The sequence below is a fragment of the Schistocerca cancellata genome, chromosome 9 (assembly GCF_023864275.1).
Source record: "Schistocerca cancellata isolate TAMUIC-IGC-003103 chromosome 9, iqSchCanc2.1, whole genome shotgun sequence".
NCBI classification, from domain to species: domain Eukaryota; kingdom Metazoa; phylum Arthropoda; class Insecta; order Orthoptera; family Acrididae; genus Schistocerca; species Schistocerca cancellata.
Window position 1 is genome coordinate 210,523,669 of NC_064634.1, and position 19,474 is coordinate 210,543,142.

The 19,474-nt window shown below is 44.0% G+C and overlaps 1 pseudogene; it reads left to right on the forward strand.

The window, feature by feature from the left end:
- The first annotated feature begins 7,526 nt into the window (after nt 1-7,526).
- Nucleotides 7,527-7,644, forward strand: LOC126102395 (5S ribosomal RNA; annotated as a pseudogene).
- Nucleotides 7,645-19,474: the final 11,830 nt, after the last annotated feature.

Consider the following 19,474-nt stretch of genomic DNA (forward strand, 5'->3'; position numbering starts at 1 on the left):
ACATCTAAAGGTCTGCGATGTACTTAATTGTTTCTGTAATTGCTTTGACATGCCTGGTGGAAGACAGTCGTCAGTTTTTTTTTATATTTACATGTAAAATAATCTGGTTATCGACTGTTTTCTACTGCAAAGGCACAAGCTTTTATTTTGTCAGTAGTACGACCTGTTAGTATTACATGACAAAGCGAAGTACATTACGAGTGTATATTTGAGATATTTTAGTTATTTTAATTTGAACTTCGGTAGCTCAAGTTATCTGATAAGTGGGAAGCAGTGAACAAACGATAGCGAATAGCTCACAATGTCAATCATGATGTGAAGTATTGGAAACAACTACGTACCTCATACAATTTTATGGCCTTGCTTTTTTGTATATTTTTCGGTAAGCTGCGATATCCTTGAACAACACCAAGAGATAACGTCACCTTTTACCGATGCTGCACGGCTGTGCGAAATTGTTAGCGTACCTGCAGGTGGTCACCGTTACTTAAACCTGACATTTTAATGGTTGATACAGCCTTGACAGGAAGCAAACGGCACTCTGGACGTTACATCGGGGACTCCCACTTTGTTTCATCTGTATTGCATGGCTACATAGACATGACGTTACGTAAAAGTTAAATGGATGCTGGTGTATGGAGCAGTCTATGCTTTTAGCGTGTTTGGACGTCAGCAAAACTCAAGCCCGTTGACACCAGAGGAATGTAGTAACGCAAATCCAGTTTCTACCAAATTGCTCTTTGATACTAAACGGATAGGCATGTTCTGTGCACCACCTTCTTGCGCTATAATGTTTTCCCCGTTACTCAGTTGAAAGCGAATGAGAAGACTGGCTGGTTTGGATAATTGTGCTTCTACTTTAATAACTGTCAATTAAAAATAAAAAAAACAGCTTTCTATGTTCGTGTTAAATGCTGGGACGTAGGACGAAACAGTTCTTCCATATCGTTCACATTTGTCGATTCAAAGCCGATACATAATATTACGATGATTAGAATCAGAAACTGTAACGTCTACTAACGGTTACAGAAAGAGGAATGACTGTTAGTGCCCATTTTCCTTTCTCTCTTGGATATGTATTGTCAGTTATCTGTAACCTTAACTCTTGCAGACTGTGCGATGGAGGGCGAAAGAATTAACCACATTGTAAGTGAATTCATGAGTCGATCAATTAATATACGACATATTCTGTAAATACATCAGGGTGCGCTTGGCTTTGTCATTATCTGTGTACGATATGCACCTTCAAACATCCATAAATGCAGACAAAGTACTTCATATCAACAAATAATCTACAGTTTAATGTCAATATTTCAGCGCTTGCGTAGCCTGACAACCGACGGTTATTTCTTGGATTTACGGTGAATATGTGTTGTTTGAACTCTTCTTTAGTACGGCGTTGGGATTTAGTTTTTGTAGTGTACAGGAACTAAACGGAGGCGACGAAAGTTTGTAACATACAACCTATTCCTGCCCGATAACGCTGGAGAAAAAGAAGTATGCCATCTTCAGGAGATATCATGCTAACAAGGTTCTAGCTCAGATAATAGGAACAACTTTCTTAGGTACTCGTACTTCATATCTAGCTGGAGAAATCTACTGACTGATGGTTAAATACCGAGAGCTATCAAATTGCGGGGTTTCAGTCAATCTTGAAAATAGTCCCAGATGTTTTCCATCTGTTTTAATAGGAAAGTCTCAGTGTGATAGAGTGACTGAATATTCATCAAACCTGGACCGTAAGCGTGCAGCCCTGTGAACACGAAGTTTGTTGCCACGGAAGTCAGTTGCATTCACGAAGGTGCAGGAGAAAAACACCTGGTCACTGAGAAAGTGAGTGATGACTGGGTGTTGTGTGTTGTCCTTAGGTTACTTAGGTTTAAGTAGTTCTAAGTTCTAGGGGACTGATGACCGTAGTCCCATAGTGCTTAGAGCCATTTGAACCACTTTTTTGAGAAAGTGAAAGTTACAAATTCTGGTTCATTTTCGAAGAAACGGGCCTTCGTTATGTCCTTTTTATTTAATAAAGAAGACACCAGAAGCCACAGAACCATCTCCATTCTGAACTATGCTTTCCACGCACAGCAGACTAAACGCCTCAGTGGACCACCGATGCGGTTGACGACTTCCATCATCTGTAAACTGTCAAAATCACGACTTCTCGCACCGCACTAGATGCTTCTGATATCTGTGTTGTTTTGCACAGTCAGACTTGCAGATTTACGTTTCTATGCGCATAACATTCTTTTGCAAGGTACCGCACTTCAAATATACACTACTGCCCATTAAAACTGCTACATCAAGAAGAAATGCAGATGATAAACGGATATTCATTGGAAAAACATATTATACTAGAACTGACAAGTGATTACATTATCACGCAATTTGGGCGCATAGATCCTGAGAAATCAATACCCAGAAAAACCACCTCTGGCCGTCATAACGGCCTGGATACGCCTGGGCATTGAGTCAAACAAGGCTTGGATGTGTACAGGTACAGCTGCCCATGCAGCTTCAACACAACACCACAGCTCACCGAGAGTAGTGATTGGCGTACTGCGACGAACCAGTTGCTCGGCCACCATTGACCAGACGTTTCCCATTGGTGAGAGATCTGGAGAATGTGCTGACCAAGGCAGCAGTCAAACATTTTCTGTATCCAGGAAGGCCCGTACAGGATCTGCAACATGCGGTCGTGCATTATCCTGCTGAAATGTAGGGTTTTCCAGGGATCGGATGAGGGGTGGAGCCACGGATCGTAACACATCTGAAATGTAACGTCCACTGTTCAAAGTGCCGTCAATGCGAACAAGAGGTGACCGAGACGTGTAACCAATGGCACCCCATACCATCACGCCGGGAGATACGCCAGTATGGCGATGACGAATATACGATTCCAATGTGCGTTCAGCGCGATGTCGCCAAACACGGATGCGACCATCATGATGCTGTAAACAGAACCAATATTCATCTGAAAAAATGACGTTTTGCCATTCGTGCAGCCAGGTTCGTCGTTCAGTACACCATCGCAGGCGCTCCTGTCTGTGATGCAGTATCAAGGGTAACCGCAGCCATGGTTTCTGAGCTGATAGTCCATGCTGCTGCAAACATCGTCGAACTGTTCGTGCAGATGGTTGTTGTCTTGCAAACGTCCCCATCTGTTTACTCAGGGATCGAGACGTGGCTGCACGATCCGTTACAGCCATGCGGATAAGATGCCAGTCATCTCGACTGCTAGTGACACGAGGCCGTTGGGATCCAGCACGGTGTTCCGTTTTACCCTCCTGAACCGAACGATTCCATATTCTGCTAACAGTCATTGGATCTCTACCAACGCGAGCATCAACGTCGCTATACGGTAAACCGCAATTGCGATAGGCTACAATCCGACCTTTATCAAATTCGGAAACGTGATGGTACGCATTTCTTCTCCTTACACGAGGCATCACAACAACGTTTCACCAGGCAACGCCGGTCAACTGCTGTTTGTGTATGAGAAATCAGTTGGAAACATTCGTCATGTCAGCACGTTGTAGGCTTTGTGTGAATGCTCTGAAAAGCTAATCATTTGCATATCACAGCATCTTCCTCCTGTCGCGTCTGTATCACGTCATCTTCGTGGTGTAGCAATTTTAATGGCCAGTAGTGTACATTGAAATCAGTTACCTTCGCAGTGCTCATTGGAAACAGGGTGATATGGACGCGCATTCACAAACAGCAATTCTTGTCGGGTTTTAAACCGATTACCATTGAGACGGTGTCGCACTTGTCTTCGGTCACTGTGGGTTGGGATATTTGTACGACCACTGTCTTCACGACGAGTTATGTAGCTGCGAGAGGTACACACGTTGGACAGCCCGCATTGTTACACTAACAGATATGGAAAATTCATCCTCAGTGTAGTCAGAGATTTTCAAATACGATATCTCCTTCCTGCCATTCTGTTACGTTTTCACGTCCCACAATCTTAATGCAATGATTAAAGGCAACCGTCTGGCTCATGCATATCACTTTACAGCCATGATACGCGACAACCTTCTGGAGTGATTTGATCACCTCGTATCAGTTCTGCTGAAATTTCAGAATTCAAAGAGCCTAATACGCTCCTTTGAAGAAGTGACTAATACGTTGCGTGGTGAGGTCATATGTATATTTGTGTAAATCTGCCGTTTAGTGTTGAGTGGTCGTGTATGTCTCATTCAACAAAAAAAAAAAAAAAAAAAAAAAGAACGAATAAATTTTATTAAAAATCTGTTAGGGTAATTAATACATCACTTACTTATTTTTCAAGTCACGGTCTATGCACTTATGCCAGCGTTGCACAATCTTCTGAGTTCCACTAGCAAAAATGTCTGGGTGCGTGTGCTTAACCAGTTATATACTCCTGCCTGGACTTCCTCATCAACAGCGAACCTCGAGTGGGTAAAAAAGGTGATCATCTGAAGATGTCGAATTAGGAGAATACAAAGCATGCAGACGATATTCAGGTCTCCCAGCACATCCTCATGCGCCTTTCTTTCATTCCTGGTGCCAAATGTTTTGGAACCCATGTTTTGGAATGCACCTCGCAAATACTTTGTTGCGTCATGAACAATATGGTGGACTGATCCGGCACTGATTTTCGTCATTACTGCAGTCTTACTCACCGTAAAACCTCTGTTTATCCGTATCAAATCGTCAACTTTCGCACTGTTAATCTCCTTGAGAGCAAAGACAGCGTCCTGGACATGGCGAATCTTCAGCATTTGTTACACCCCATCTGAACTTAATTGCCCATTCGTTTACTTGCGTTCGACTCAAACAACTGTCATCATATTGCACTGCCGTCCAACGGTGAATTTCGATTGGTTTCAACCCGTAAATTAACAGAAATCTAATGACACTCCGCCGCTCCACGTTGGGACAAAACTGCAAAGATGCCGCCGTCTTGTTTTACTGATTTACGGTATAGCGTTTCCGAGGCAGGAATGCAAGCCCCATCTGATAATAGTTCAAGGACCCGTATTTCCTTGGTGAATGGACTGTGGCAAGTTGAACTCAGTGTCGGGAGACAAACTTCAGGAATACTTGATAAATTAATGGTGATCCTGAGGTCGGAAAGCTAACAACTGCAGTGGAAACTGTGTGCTGACTACCTGTACCTTCGTACTGCATGGTGCCGTTGGTGCTGGTTACAGGGCTGCGAGTGCTTGAAGATGCATCAGCTGTTCATACACCGACTGTTACCTCCTTTTCTTGGTGATGCACGCCGTAGTAAGTAATGATTCCCAGGCTGAAGTAAAGAGCCCTCTATTCACGGCTCATGTTCACAGATATATTAGTCCCAGTAACAACTAAAACATCGTTCGTGACCACTTGAGAATAGCACAAATAAAGTTCACTGGCCGTGACACAAACTAACAGGGAAGTCTCATCCAGAGTGGCTTGTAGAACGGCGTCCGTGGGGGCCGCGCCGTGCGGAGTAATGTGAAGTGCTGCGAAGACGGTGTGGTAGACAACGGAGGACCCTGGCTGGTCTCGACGAGTTCCCATCGTTGACCTAAAAGTGCAGCCAGCTGCTGGTCTCGAACTGAGTGAGCAACTCTCGTTCCCCGCTGGAGGCTGTGTTTGCCCTTAAGTACGTCAACGACCACGTGACGCGCGGACGGTACCTAGTAGCATCGCCGGTTTTCTGCTGCGCGCGCTACTCGGAAGAGTGGCTGGTGCCCTCTGGGGTCGTCTGCAACAGACTGTCTGTCCACAGTCTTGTGTCCACAACATACGATGCTCTCCGGAGGAGAGATGCCTGCGGGTTAAGGGGCAGCAACCCGCAAGGCGAAGACGTCATACTGGCAGTATACATAGTCGGCCGACAGCACCAACAAATCGGGAAATTTCATTCATGAAGTGGTTGTGGTGACATCTCTTATTCTATCCCGTCTCCGTGTCGAACTGTCCCATCGTACTGAAAACGTGAAATTGATAGATACTCACAGCGGCAGTCTAAAAAGTTCGAGACTCGAGTAATGAAGAATAGAGAAAAGAGGGGAAGAAAACAGTCTTGTTGCCCTGTTGAAATTACTGTTCATTAATTCATCAATGACGCGCGTACCGCCTAATTTAGGGCATCTTCAGATTGGCCGAGAAACGTTGATAAGCAAGTTGCGCATATCGATGACTAAACATCCACAAAAATAAATTGCCCACGTCATCTGCAAGAAAAATATTCGAGGCAAATATATGCTCTAGTCCTTGCCAGGACGCGTGCTGTGGTCCAGTGAAAACAAGGCAGGGCAAGGCCTGTATAATATGTCAAACAGCAGGTATGCTGGAACCACTGTTCTACATTCTGCGTCTATTAAAGCTAATATGGAGATGGTAATACTTCATGATTTGTACTTATCCTCCCCCTACTTAAGTACAACACGCAGATCACTCACTTGTGCAACTGTCAAAGAAGCTCTTCTGTGAATTAACGTTCATCTCTTGCGACACGTTGTCTTGAAAATCAGTTTTATCACCAAAGTGTTGACGCTTTGTGTGAATTTCTGCAATCTGTAACTTTATGGTAGGTTCCAGCCACCGACGATGGCAGGCAGATATCCATTCGTCGTAGCCCCGCGGAATGGCCGCACGGTTAGAGGCGCCATGTCACGAATCGTGCGGCCCTTCCCGCCGGAGATTCAAGTCCTCCCTCATGCATGGGTGTGTGTTGTCCTTAGCGTTAAGTTAGTTTAAGTAGTGTGTAAGTATAGGACCGATGACCTAGCTGTTAGGTCCCTTAGGAATTCACACATATTTGAACATTTTTTTCCATTCGTCGTTGTTTTTGGTTTGGGAGTCAGATTGTGCTGGACAAACATTTACACACTTTCCTCTTCTTCAAAGCATTCTGAAGAATTTGCTGAACTCTTGACCTAAAGATGTTGCTCCATTACGATTTGGGACACAACATCGTTGACACACAACAGTCGCAGGTCCACTCTGGCTGCTCACAACTGACTAGTCGAATGGCCTTTTCAGTTGTTAGTTCAAGTTTCCACAGCAGTTATTGCACTGACGTTGCTTAAACGTGTGGAAAAAAATCAACGTCCCAACGTTTTGGACAAACGGTCTACAAACCACTTCCTTGCTATGAATCAGGTCAAGAGTGATTGGGTACATAACAGTTTAATACCAGTTCTGCACGATCGAAGGCGCTCCAAAGCGAGCAGTTTACTCTTTTCAAGTGGTGACAATCGGGGCTGTTTAGCTGACAGTCCCCGCTGTCGGAATATCGCTGTCAACAGTGTTGTACACCCATTCTGCAGTACGCACTGTGGAGATGTTCCACATTTCACCGAGAAATAAGAGCGCACTACTTACTAGTTGAGAATAGGCACATCCATGTTTCTTTCTCTTACTAGTCACATAGTGACTGTGAAGATTTATACGAGTACCACGACTCGAATCTATTACAGCATTAGAGTGCTATAGCAACAAACTGCTCCTATTTTACGGAATTTAACTAACAAAAACGTAATTATTAGGCGCCACTCTTGAAAAATGGCAACGGCCTTGCCGCAGTGGATACACCGGTTCCTGTTAGAGCACCGAAGTTAAGCGCTGTCGGGCATGGCCGGCATTTGGATGGGTGACCATCCGGACCGTCATGCGCTGTTGCCATTTTTCGGGGTGCACTCAGCCTCGTGATGCCAATTGAGGAGCTACTCGACCGAATAGTAGCGGCTCCGGTCACAGAAAACCATCATAACGACTGGGAGAGCGGTGTGCTGCCCACACGTCCCTCCTATCCGCATCCTCAACTGATTATGATACGGCGGTCGGATGGTCCCGGTGGGCCACTTGTGGCCTGAAGACGGAGTGCTACTCTTGAAAAATAGTTCAGGATTCTCTTTGTAGACTTAATAACGGAACTGTTAGGATTCGCCAATAGTGACCAAAAAACAAACCTCGAAAATTAAATGCCCACGCCAAAAGTCAAATTGGCCATCCAACTTTAGAAGTCGTGAGATGCACAGCTATGCTCTGTTTCTATATTTCCTAAGATTTCCTCGCTGTATATATTCTAATTTGTGTTTTCCTCTGGTTGCCCTCGACGACTCGTCCTACGGTGCGCCTGTGTAGCTATGAATCAAAAGTGTTTGACTGTGTTGTGGGAGCTTGGTCGTAGACTCTCTGACTGTCTTCTAATGTTCTCCATATAAATTCCAACCACGATTTAGATTTTGACTAAAACTCAAGAGATAGGTGGCTGACGTCTTCTGTTGCAAGTAGTCTCCTTTATGATGCCTTTTCAATAAGAGACAGTTGAGCGGATACAAGTTAAGGCCACGTTTCTATTCTAGTGGTGGGAAGCCGACTTGATATGCTCAAAAATCTACCCTGATTAACAGCATTAAAAAGGAGTTAACTATGAAAACTAGAGACTGAGACACGAGGTACGTTTCCCTACGGTACATGCGGTGTTATAAAACAGTCTCATAATTTATTAACTTTTCTTACCTGGGATTCATAGCCATGTAGAACTTTATAAAAGACATCATATTTACGCCAGTGACTGTAACACTTTCTTTATTTCACGATTGCAATTTCGGCCTTAGGCCATTATCAAGTGCAGATTTTTGGAGCTTGAAACAATGTCAACTTAAAATGAGCTGACAAATTTTAGGTTGATATGATGTCTTTTATAAAGTCTCACAATTATCACTATCACGCCATCCCCCCCCCCCCCCCCGGCTCCCCTCAGGTAAACGGCCACGCTACTCCTCTCCTCATCCCTCCCCCACTCTGCATGTCTGTGGATGCTGGCTACGATGACATGTCAGAAACTTATTAGGAACAGTAGGAACAAGAATGAGATTTTCACTCTGCAGCGAAGTGTGCGCTGATATGAAACTTTCTGGCAGATTAAAACTTTGTGTCGGACCCAGACTCGAACTCGGGTCCTTTGCCTTTCGCAGGCAAGTGCTCTACCAACTGAGCTACCCAAGCACGACTCACGACTCGTCCTCACAGGTTTACTTCTGCCAGTATCTCGTCTCCTACCTTCCAAACTAAAGCTGTGGGGACGGGGCGTGAGTCGTCCTTGGGTAGCTCAGTTGGTAGAGCACTTGCCCGCGAAAGGCAAAGGTCCCGAGTTCGAGTCTCGGTCCGGCACACAGTTTTAATCTGCCAGGAAGTTTCATATCAGCGCACACTCCGTTGCAGAGTGAAAATCTCATTCTGGAAACATCCCCCAGGCTGTGGCTAAGCCATGTCTCCGCAATATCCTTTCAGGAGTGCTAGTTCTGCAGGGTTGGCAGGAGAGCTTCTGTAAAGTTTGGAAGGTAGGAGACGAGATACTGGCAGAAGTAAAGCTGTGAGGACGGGGTGTGAGTCGTGTTTGGGTAGCTCAGTTGGCAGAGTACTTGCCCGCGAAAGGCAAAGGTCCCGAGTTCGAGTCTCGGTTTTAATCTGCCAGGAAGTTTCATTAGGAACAAGGTTAACAAGATCAGAATCGTAGCATGGAACGTTCAAGTCTGAATTCTGTAGTCGTTTTAGAATTTGAAGAGAAAAATGGGATGAAAAAATATTGTAGCAGAAATTACTAAATTGAAATGGAAAGCAAACAGAAATATCTGGTAATACATGGTTATAACTACACCAGGATTTGTGTGTAAAACGTTAACATTGGTATGCCTAGGAAGGTGGGTATCAAACAAAATTACTACAAGCCACATTCTAGCCGAACTGTACTTCTCAGGATTAAATCAATGTTAACACTACATTTACTTGTTTGAGCGCTCCTGTAGCAATACGGAGTGTAGAATGCAACATTTCTGGGGAATAAAGGCTGACAGAAGAAAATTTGTTCTGCACTAGAAGAACGTGAGCTAGGAAAACAACAGGTGACATGGGCAAAAATTCAACTGGGCTACATCCTGCTGCAGGTACGTAAAATGTTAGGAAGCAAATAGAGCACCGGAAAGCACACTTAGGCATGATTAAGACTAATACTCTGTGATTATAACTTAACAGTATCGAACACGGTGGTACATAAGTTCTCGTGACACACGTGACATAAATTTTTAATCAGTTGGTCAAACCTCATCTATGCGTAAGTATGAAGTGTGGCTGCTTGTTTTTGTGGATATGCCAACATGAAGTTGATGAAAATAGTTTGACTCATAAAATGTGTCTTCTTTGTATCTAGGCTTCGTTTTTCCGCAGTCGCAGTTATACAAAGTGTATAGCTTAAATGCCGTCTTATAAGACTTTAACACAGTCTAATTAAGACCAAACGCGTTTAGATTTATTCTAAGGCATCTTTAGCGGTCGATATAATAATAGTTTCTCTTACAGTTTTGGTTTTCTAGGATCATGAAAGTTCTCACGTTTTAACTTACTACTACAAACAATATCAATTACTATTATTACTCACAGTTTGTATTTTCTTATGCCCTTGTTCTACACGTATGTGGTAGATTTTAAAACACACCAGTTTCACTAAGACTAAAGATATTCTGTTGTGATGAACCAGTGGCATCTCGGCATTTTGTGCACTTTATTTTGATGTGCGGAGAGTGTTCGTCTTTTGTTTAGTTTCAGTGGGATTGAGCGCTTCTGCTAGTGCTCTGTGTGTGTGTGTGTGTGTGTGTGTGTGTGTGTGTGTGTGTGTGTGTGTGTGGTGTTAGAGAGAGAGAGAGAGAGAGAGAGAGAGAGAGAGAGAGAGAAAGTTTACATTTTTCGATTGGTGTGTGTTGGTGTGTTTACAGTTTCCGAATAGCGTCATGTTTGGTACAATTGTGTGTGATCTAGGTAATCGATGATGCCTAGTTCATGTGATACAGTTTTGTTACGATTTGTTGTAGGTCGTTTATTATGCGTTTCTTTTCTCTCATTGCCTTTGGGATTTGGGATTTTTCTCGTAGGGGAAGGAGATGTTTCTTATGACTGTCTCTGACTATTTTCATGTCAGTTTATTTTGTGGTAAGGCGGTGGTTTTTCTTGTCGGAGGTGTTCTGCAAATGTTGAAAATCTTAAAATAATAAAAAATGCAATTTTTAACTAGAATTTATCTATATAGCTCAGTTCCAGTTACCGATTCCAAGATTTGCTCTATATCAAATCACTGCACACATCTATTGCAAAAACACCAAAAATAATGAACTAAATTTTGTTATTTATCGCCTTTCTTGTAGTGAGTTTGTACTAAGGATTCCTTTAGAATTTTTCTATGTGATATTGCTCTAATTGTCGATTGCACGTTTCTTCTCAAAAATTAAAACAGAAATACTATATCCAACCACTGTATACACCTACTGCGAACACGCGATGATAACTCCAGCACCCTCTCCTCAGCGACCCCTCCACATTATAAATTCACTACAAATTTCTCTACAGAACCAAAACCACTCCACCACAATACCAGAAGCAGCCACTTTCGGTGCACGGCAGGTCGAGCTATACGTTCGTAACAAAAATAGTTGTTTAACATCGATATCACTTCTAAATTCAGCCTTGTTCTTCCAACCTTGGTTCCTCTCTCGACGGACCTCCACATATTATTCCTCATGCATCTAAACAACTATTCATCGGATGTTCCTGAGACAGGAACCTTTGTTAAGGCCGTGCGATTGCTACAAATGTGAAACTAGCAAAATTCTACAAGAGTCCCTGATGTTACGATCAACGATTCCAACAACATTTCATCTTTAAATGAAACTGACTCACCCATAATGGGAAATAAATGCTGGATAGTAATACAGAAAATTCTGAAAACGCGAATACTTTCACCGATGAAATACACCAAAATCAAATTATGATATGAGAACAAAAGAGTATTCTCTAAATTTCGTTAGAATTCAACCTAGAATTTATTAACTTATTTACTAAAATTGTTATCAAAGAAGTCGACGTAAGCAAAAAGGTAGTCGTATCAGACCTTGCGTCCACATATCCGAATTTCACAAACTAAGGAGCAAAAAAAGTTAATGAGATTTGTGAAACTGGCGTTTAGATTTGCACATATCATCAGTGTTTTGTACGTATTTCCGCATCCAATCAAGAGAATTAGTTTCAAATGGCAATCTCTTTCGATACACTGAACTCAGATACCTCATTTTTGAAAACGTTTGCTCACAGACATAAGTTGTTCCAGTCACTGATACCGTAACAGCGGTAATTTTCTTCAGACTCGGAACTTAGGTAAGCTGCAAATAAATTCAACAAGTTTTCCTTCTCTGTGCGTCTCTTTCAGCAAGGTATTTTCTTACAAATAAATGAGCTCCAAACGTAGTTCAACAGGCACATTACCAAGATTACAAAGAAACTTATTCTGGACCAGAAGAACGTTACTCTCAATTCTGTCAAAATCTGAAAATATCTTCAAATATTCACGAATACTTTTTCGGAAAATCAAAGTTGACGTTTTTACGGATTATGGCAGAAACATGTTCGAAACAATGAAATGAGGTTAACCTTTCCCTGAAATTTCAAGTTCACTCCACTCTGGGATGTGATGTTCACTAAAAATGACAACTTGAACAACTAGGCAGGATCTGACAGCTGTGGCTTGCCTCTATGTTTCTCACTGAGAAAAACATGTATTTCGTTTCGGAGATAGTAAAAACGAAATAAAACTTTACCACAATTGGTGTATGATAAGCAAATCACAGAATTCAGAATTAATTTCTTCACGAAAATCCTGGAACTGACGGTCATTGAATGCGTGTTCTCGAATGAAGTTCATATAAGATAATACAGGATAAGTGCCCGTGTACGCTGTTTGTATCGGTCATTTGACAGTCTGTGGTGCTACACACGAATGTTAAAAATTAGATGGACTGATAACGTAGGGATTGAGATTCTGTGCAGAATCGGAGAGCAAAGGAAAATGTGGGAAACACTGATAAGGAGAAGGGACAGGATGATAAGACATCTGTTAAGTCATGAGGGAATGACTTCCATGGTACTAGAGGGATCTGTAGAAGGCAAAAACTGTAGAGGAAGACAGAGACGGGAATACATACAGCAAATAATAGAGGACGTAGGTTGCAAGTGCTACTCTGAGATGAAGTTGATGTTGGCACAGGTGAGGAATTCGTGGCGGCCCGCATGAAACCAGTCAGGAGACTAAAGGGAAAGATAAATAAATAAGTAAATAAAATAAAATAAAGAAAGAAAAACTCAACGTGATATGAGAACATGGCCGTAGATATCTGTGTCAGTACGTCTTGACTTCCTGCGGTAGGAACGAATGTTCTCGTGCCACGTGGTCATGTTGTTGTAACACTCCAAAGAGAATCTGGGTGGTTCACTATATATGAATACTGCTACAGAAGCTCCAGTGCCAGTTTTAAATGCTCCATGTAGTCCTAGCAACAACAGAGTAAAGCAGATACTTCTCTTGTTCCACTGAGGAGCCAAAGAAAGAGACACCTGTCTAATATGGTGTAGGACCACCGTGAGCACGCAGAAGTGCTGCAACGCGACGAGGTATGGACTCGACTAATGTCTCAAGTAGTGCTGAAGATCTGAACAGCACGGTGCAAGGCATCCCAGATATACTCAATAATGTTCTTATCTGGAGAGTTTGGTGGCCAGCGGAAGTGTTCAGACTCAGAAGAGTGTTCCTGGAGCCACTCTGCAGGAATTCTGGACGTGTGGGGTGTCATATTGTCCTGCTCGAATTTCCCAAGTTCGTCGGAATGCACCATGGACAGGAAAGGATGCAGGTGATCAGACAGGATGCCTGTCAGTTATATCTAGACGTATCAGGGGTCCCATATCATTCCAAGTGCACACGCCCCACACTGTTTGCAGAGCCTACACCAGCTGGAACAGTCCACTGCTGACATGCAGGGTCCATGGATTAATGAGGTTGCCTCCATACCCGTACACGTCCATCCACTCGATCCAATCTGAAACGAGAATCGTCCGACCACACAACATGTTTCATCATCTGTCCAGTGACGAGGATAGGCGAGGCGTAAAGTCTTTCGTCGCGCAGTCATCAAGGGTACACTAGTGTCCCTTCGGCTCTGTAAGCCCATATCGATGAGGTCTCAATGGTTCGCACGCTCTCACTTGTTTATTGCCCAGCATTGAAATCTGCAGGAATTTGAGGAAGGGCTGCACTTCTGTCCCGCTGAACGATTATCTTGAGTCGTCATTGGTCCCGTTCTTGCAGGATCTTTTTCCAGCCGCAGAGATGTCGGAGATTTGAAGTTTTACCGTTTTCCTGATATTCATAGTACACTCGTGAAATGGTTGTACGCTTTGCCGATCGGATCGTCTAGGCAAGCTAGGGGAAAATCATCGGCATACATTTAATCAGCCGGACGTAATAAACGTTGTCTTTGTCACTTGTCTAAGGTGGAATAACCCAATACTAATAAAATCAACATAATTAAAATTTGGCATCTTGATACACAACCGTGTTAAGTGCTTGACGTAAAATATATAACAAATTAACCCATGTGTAATGTAATCACACGTTTAAAGCTGTTTTATGCAGGGAAGTACGATTTCTTAAAGTATGTGCAGACGGTTGGTGGGAGGGGGTTAGATTCAGTGGTTCGAAAGTAATGTCCATCAACTACTCCAGAATGAGGTGTGAGCCCTACAGTGCTCGAATACACGCTTGTGTTCAGTTAGTTTCTATTTATTTGTGCCTATAGTCCTGCGATATTTTAAAAAAGAAACATGTTTACTCTTGACTGTTACTGAATTGATGAAATGTCTGCGATCGTGATTTCGGGTCATTATGTCATTCTGAAATCGTAGCTTACTATGAAGTGCATCAGTACACATTGATGATACTTACGTTCTAAATAGTTCTGAGCACTATGGGACTTAACATCGGAGGTCATCAGTCCCCTAGACTTAGAACTACTCTAACGTAACTAACCTAAGGACATCACACACATCCATGCCCGAGGCAGGATTCGAACCTGCGACCATAGCACAGCGCCGTTCCGGACTGAAGCGCCTAGAACCGTACGGCCACAACGGCCGGCTGATGCTTACGTATTTCATGTGTATGATAATACAGTAATCTTCGTTATTTACACGAAATCTGTCAATAAACTTCAACTGCACTTCATCTAGGCATGTTGTGTTGCGACTCCCACTCTTACATTCAGATTACTGCATGGTTGCAAAATTTTATGTGTGGCATTGTAATTTGCAGTCTCGTGACGATATGATGGGTTGCGTATGCAACTATGTACACTAAACGTCAAAAAGGTTTCGATCGAAAGTTTTCGATTTATAGATTTGTGGTTAAAACAAGGATTCCGGTTTCAGTATTCTATTGTGTCCCCCTTCTGATAATAAGAAAAAGTATAAACGTCTAAAAATGAACGTGTCTGTTGAGTATTTGATTGGTTGTAGGCTTGGAGTGGCGCTGATGAATGACCACAACGGCACTGACGTGCCTTTATCTACACTCCTGGAAATTGAAATACGAACACCGTGAATTCATTGTCCCAGGAAGGGGAAACTTTATTGACACATTCCTGGGGTCAGATACATCACATGATCACACTGACAGAACCACAGGCACATAGACACAGGCAACAGAGCATGCACAATGTCGGCACTAGTACAGTGTATATCCACCTTTCGCAGCAATGCAGGCTGCTATTCTCCCATGGAGACGATCGTAGAGATGCTGGATGTAGTCCTGTGGAACGGCTTGCCATGCCATTTCCACCTGGCGCCTCAGTTGGACCAGCGTTCGTGCTGGACGTGCAGACCGCGTGAGACGACGCTTCATCCAGTCCCAAACATGCTCAAGGGGGGACAGATCCGGAGATCTTGCTGGCCAGGGTAGTTGACTTACACCTTCTAGAGCACGTTGGGTGGCACGGGATACATGCGGACGTGCATTGTCCTGTTGGAACAGCAAGTTCCCTTGCCGGTCTAGGAATGGTAGAACGATGGGTTCGATGACGGTTTGGATGTACCGTGCACTATTAAGTGTCCCCTCGACGATCACCAGTGGTGTACGGCCAGTGTAGGAGATCGCTCCCCACACCATGATGCCGGGTGTTGGCCCTGTGTGCCTCGGTCGTATGCAGTCCTGATTGTGGTGCTCACCTGCACGGCGCCAAACACGCATACGACCATCATTGGCACCAAGGCAGAAGCGACTCTCATCGCTGAAGACGACACGTCTCCATTCGTCCCTCCATTCACGCCTGTCGCGACACCACTGGAGGCGGGCTGCACGATGTTGGGGCGTGAGCGGAAGACGGCCTAACGGTGTGCGAGACCGTAGCCCAGCTTCATGGAGACGGTTGCGAATGGTCCTCGCCGATACCCCAGGAGCAACAGTGTCCCTAATTTGCTGGGAAGTGGCGGTGCGGTCCCCTACGGCACTGCGTAGGATCCTACGGTCTTGGCGTGCATCCGTGCGTCGCTGCGGTCCGGTCCCAGGTCGACGGGCACGTGCACCTTCCGCCGACCACTGGCGACAACATCGATGTACTGTGGAGACCTGACGCCCCACGTGTTGAGCAATTCGGCGGTACGTCCACCCGGCCTCCCGCATGCCCACTATACGCCCTCGCTCAAAGTCCGTCAACTGCACATACGGTTCACGTCCACGCTGTCGCGGCATGCTACCAGTGTTAAAGACTGCGATGGAGCTCCGTATGCCACGGCAAACTGGCTGACACTGACGGCGGCGGTGCACAAATGCTGCGCAGCTAGCGCCATTCGACGGCCAACACCGCGGTTCCTGGTGTGTCCGCTGTGCCGTGCGTGTGATCATTGCTTGTACAGCCCTCTCGCAGTGTCCGGAGCAAGTATGGTGGGTCTGACACACCGGTGTCAATGTGTTCTTTTTTCCATTTCCAGGAGTGTATGTTGGTTCCACTCAAATGACCTTCATTCCCTTTAGATGTGCGTGCGTACGTGTGTGTGTGTGTGTGTGTGTGAAGCAATCAGTTCTCACTAGTTTACAGTAAACTCTGTACATCTAGCAATGTGATTGTAGCCTAACCAGCTTCAAGTCATATTGCCCCCTACTGGGGCGGAAGCAGGAGATAGAAAATGAAAACACTGCTGTAATTGTAGCTCTGCAACAGGAAGGCTACAAATGGTGGCGTAGCTCTTCCGATAGTGGTGTACATAGTGCAGCAGTTCAAGCAAACTGTTTCCAATGCAAGTGTTTCACGATCTGGAAAACATCGTTTAGCATCAAACAGGGGATATCAGTTCGTAAATGTACTGTGCAAACGGCTCAGGAGTCCTACTGCATCTGACAACGCCAGTAAGATGGTAGTGTGCGAGAAGCTCAAGTCTCTGTCTCTAACAGTGCAACACTATTGAGAATGTGTCACGGCTCAGCTCATTTGATTTACCCGCGAGACTATTCACTTGTTTTAGCCGCAGCGATAGGGGGCGTGATCGCTGAGCACTGTTGGCGCTGGTGTGCGAAGCAAGAGTTTTGGAGGACGGCTCGGTCGGGAGATGGAGAGGACCAGTTGGTCAGTCTCGGCGAGTCTGTTCAGTCGGTTAGTCGCTCAGTCTGGGAGTCGGCGCAGTGAGGCGACAGAGTCAGTCAGAAGGCAGACACTCGCATGTTAGTCGGTCGGCTCTAAGTCTCAGTCGCTGTTTGGTTGTGCACTGAGTCGGGTTCGTCGATGCTCCGCGGTTGGACGAGTTGGCAGTCAGCAGCAGGCAGGTCCGCACGGTGCAGGTACGTTCCGGGACCGTGGTCGACGCAGACGGAAGGCCGTTGGTCCATCGGTCGGCTGGTCGTCGGATGGCGACTGGACGGAAGCTGCTGGGAGTCAACTGGTGCCCGCCGCTTAAGGACTGCGATAAGATGGCTGTTTGCGAGCATGTGGGGAGGACGGAATGCTTGCTTGCTTAGCGTGGTTCTCCATGACCAGCTGTTGTTTGTTTGTTCTAGCACTCGAGTGTAACAGAAAACTGCATTGGTGTGGTTCTCGTCACCTGGCTAAGCCGAAATTTTCATTTACTTTTATTATATTTCATGATCATTACTTATTATGGGGTTGGTACTTGTAGACAACATTTTGTGATTTGGAATAACTTGGTGCGTTTAAATTGCAAATTTCCTAATTCTACTAATATTGCTTGGGATATAGATTTTGAGCTGTGTTGTGTATGCACTTAAAAGGATTGTTGTGAATGAGAAGCACACTTGAGTGTGTAATGATTTTTTTCAGTTCCATTGTTATTTGTATTGCGTGATTTGTTGGATTTTGTAGCGAGTGGAACTTTAATTTGTGTGATTCTGTTTTGCAGAATGTTTTTCGTGGCAGCATTTGACAATCAGTTGTTACAAGAAGTTGCTAGCTCTGAATTGCCACCTCGTTAATCAATCATTTATTGACAAATGTGTTTGTCTGTCTGTACCAAGTAAGACGCAGCAACTGTAGCTTGTTAGTATGAAAAACTGTTATGCAGAAATTTGAATGGGAAAAAGCAGTCATCTTTGTTATAAAGTCGTTTTCTAGTATGTTCGAAGATCGTTCTTTTGAGCTGTTTTATTCTGTATCAATCAAATTGAGGTATCACTCAGCTGGCAGAAATGACTGTTGAGCTCGTAATAGACTGTATGTGTGAAATAATTCGTGTGGTTTTGTGAGTGATGTGTTAAATTATGTATTTGTAATTTGTTTTGAAGACGTGCATTTTTGGTGTTTTCACCTTATGTTGAACCAAAACAGTATTCTTGCAGTCTTGATGACTGCAGATGATATGTGACATTCCTTTTACTAACTGTGCCTTTATGTAATGTTTCAGAGTGGGGCTGCATGTTCTTCTGTAGAATGTTTAAAAGTTTTTTTTCTATTGCTAAAATTTCCTTTAAACTGTTAATTGTATTAACTTGGATGTATTGTTAAATAATAAATTTGTGTCAACAAGGCTAGGACCAAATAAATGTGCCTACACCTTCCCCATCCAGGCTCTGCTACCGTCTGTACATCTCAACTATCTTCGGTTACTGGGCACGCAAAACAAGCTGAAAAAATTTTCCATTGGCATAACGATATAAAAAATAGGGCGTACAGATGTTACTCACGAACGAATCTAACTTTGAAATATCTGGAAGCCAGTGTTGAATGTCTGATTGTCAACCTCTTAGAGGAAGTGTGAAGATTCAGTGTGTCACGCCAACGGTGAAGCATGGTGGATGATCGGTCATGGCGTGCGTTCTTTCACAGTTGATAAACTTGGTGATCTAATGGGGATTAATGGAACTTTTCAGTCATCACAACTATGGATTTGTGGTAAAAAAAGGGATTTCGCTTTGAATATACTGATCAACGATGCGGTTCCATCTGAGGAGAGATTTATTGGTCCTGGGTGTGTTTCTAAGCGGGACAATGATCCCGAACATGCTTTAAATTGTCCGGAGGGTATGTCAACAAAAAGGGAAATGCGGGGAATTTAAAAATATGATTTGGCCAGGTCGATCACCTCACTTAAATCCCACTTATCTCTTATGGGATGAACTTGACAGTGTCAG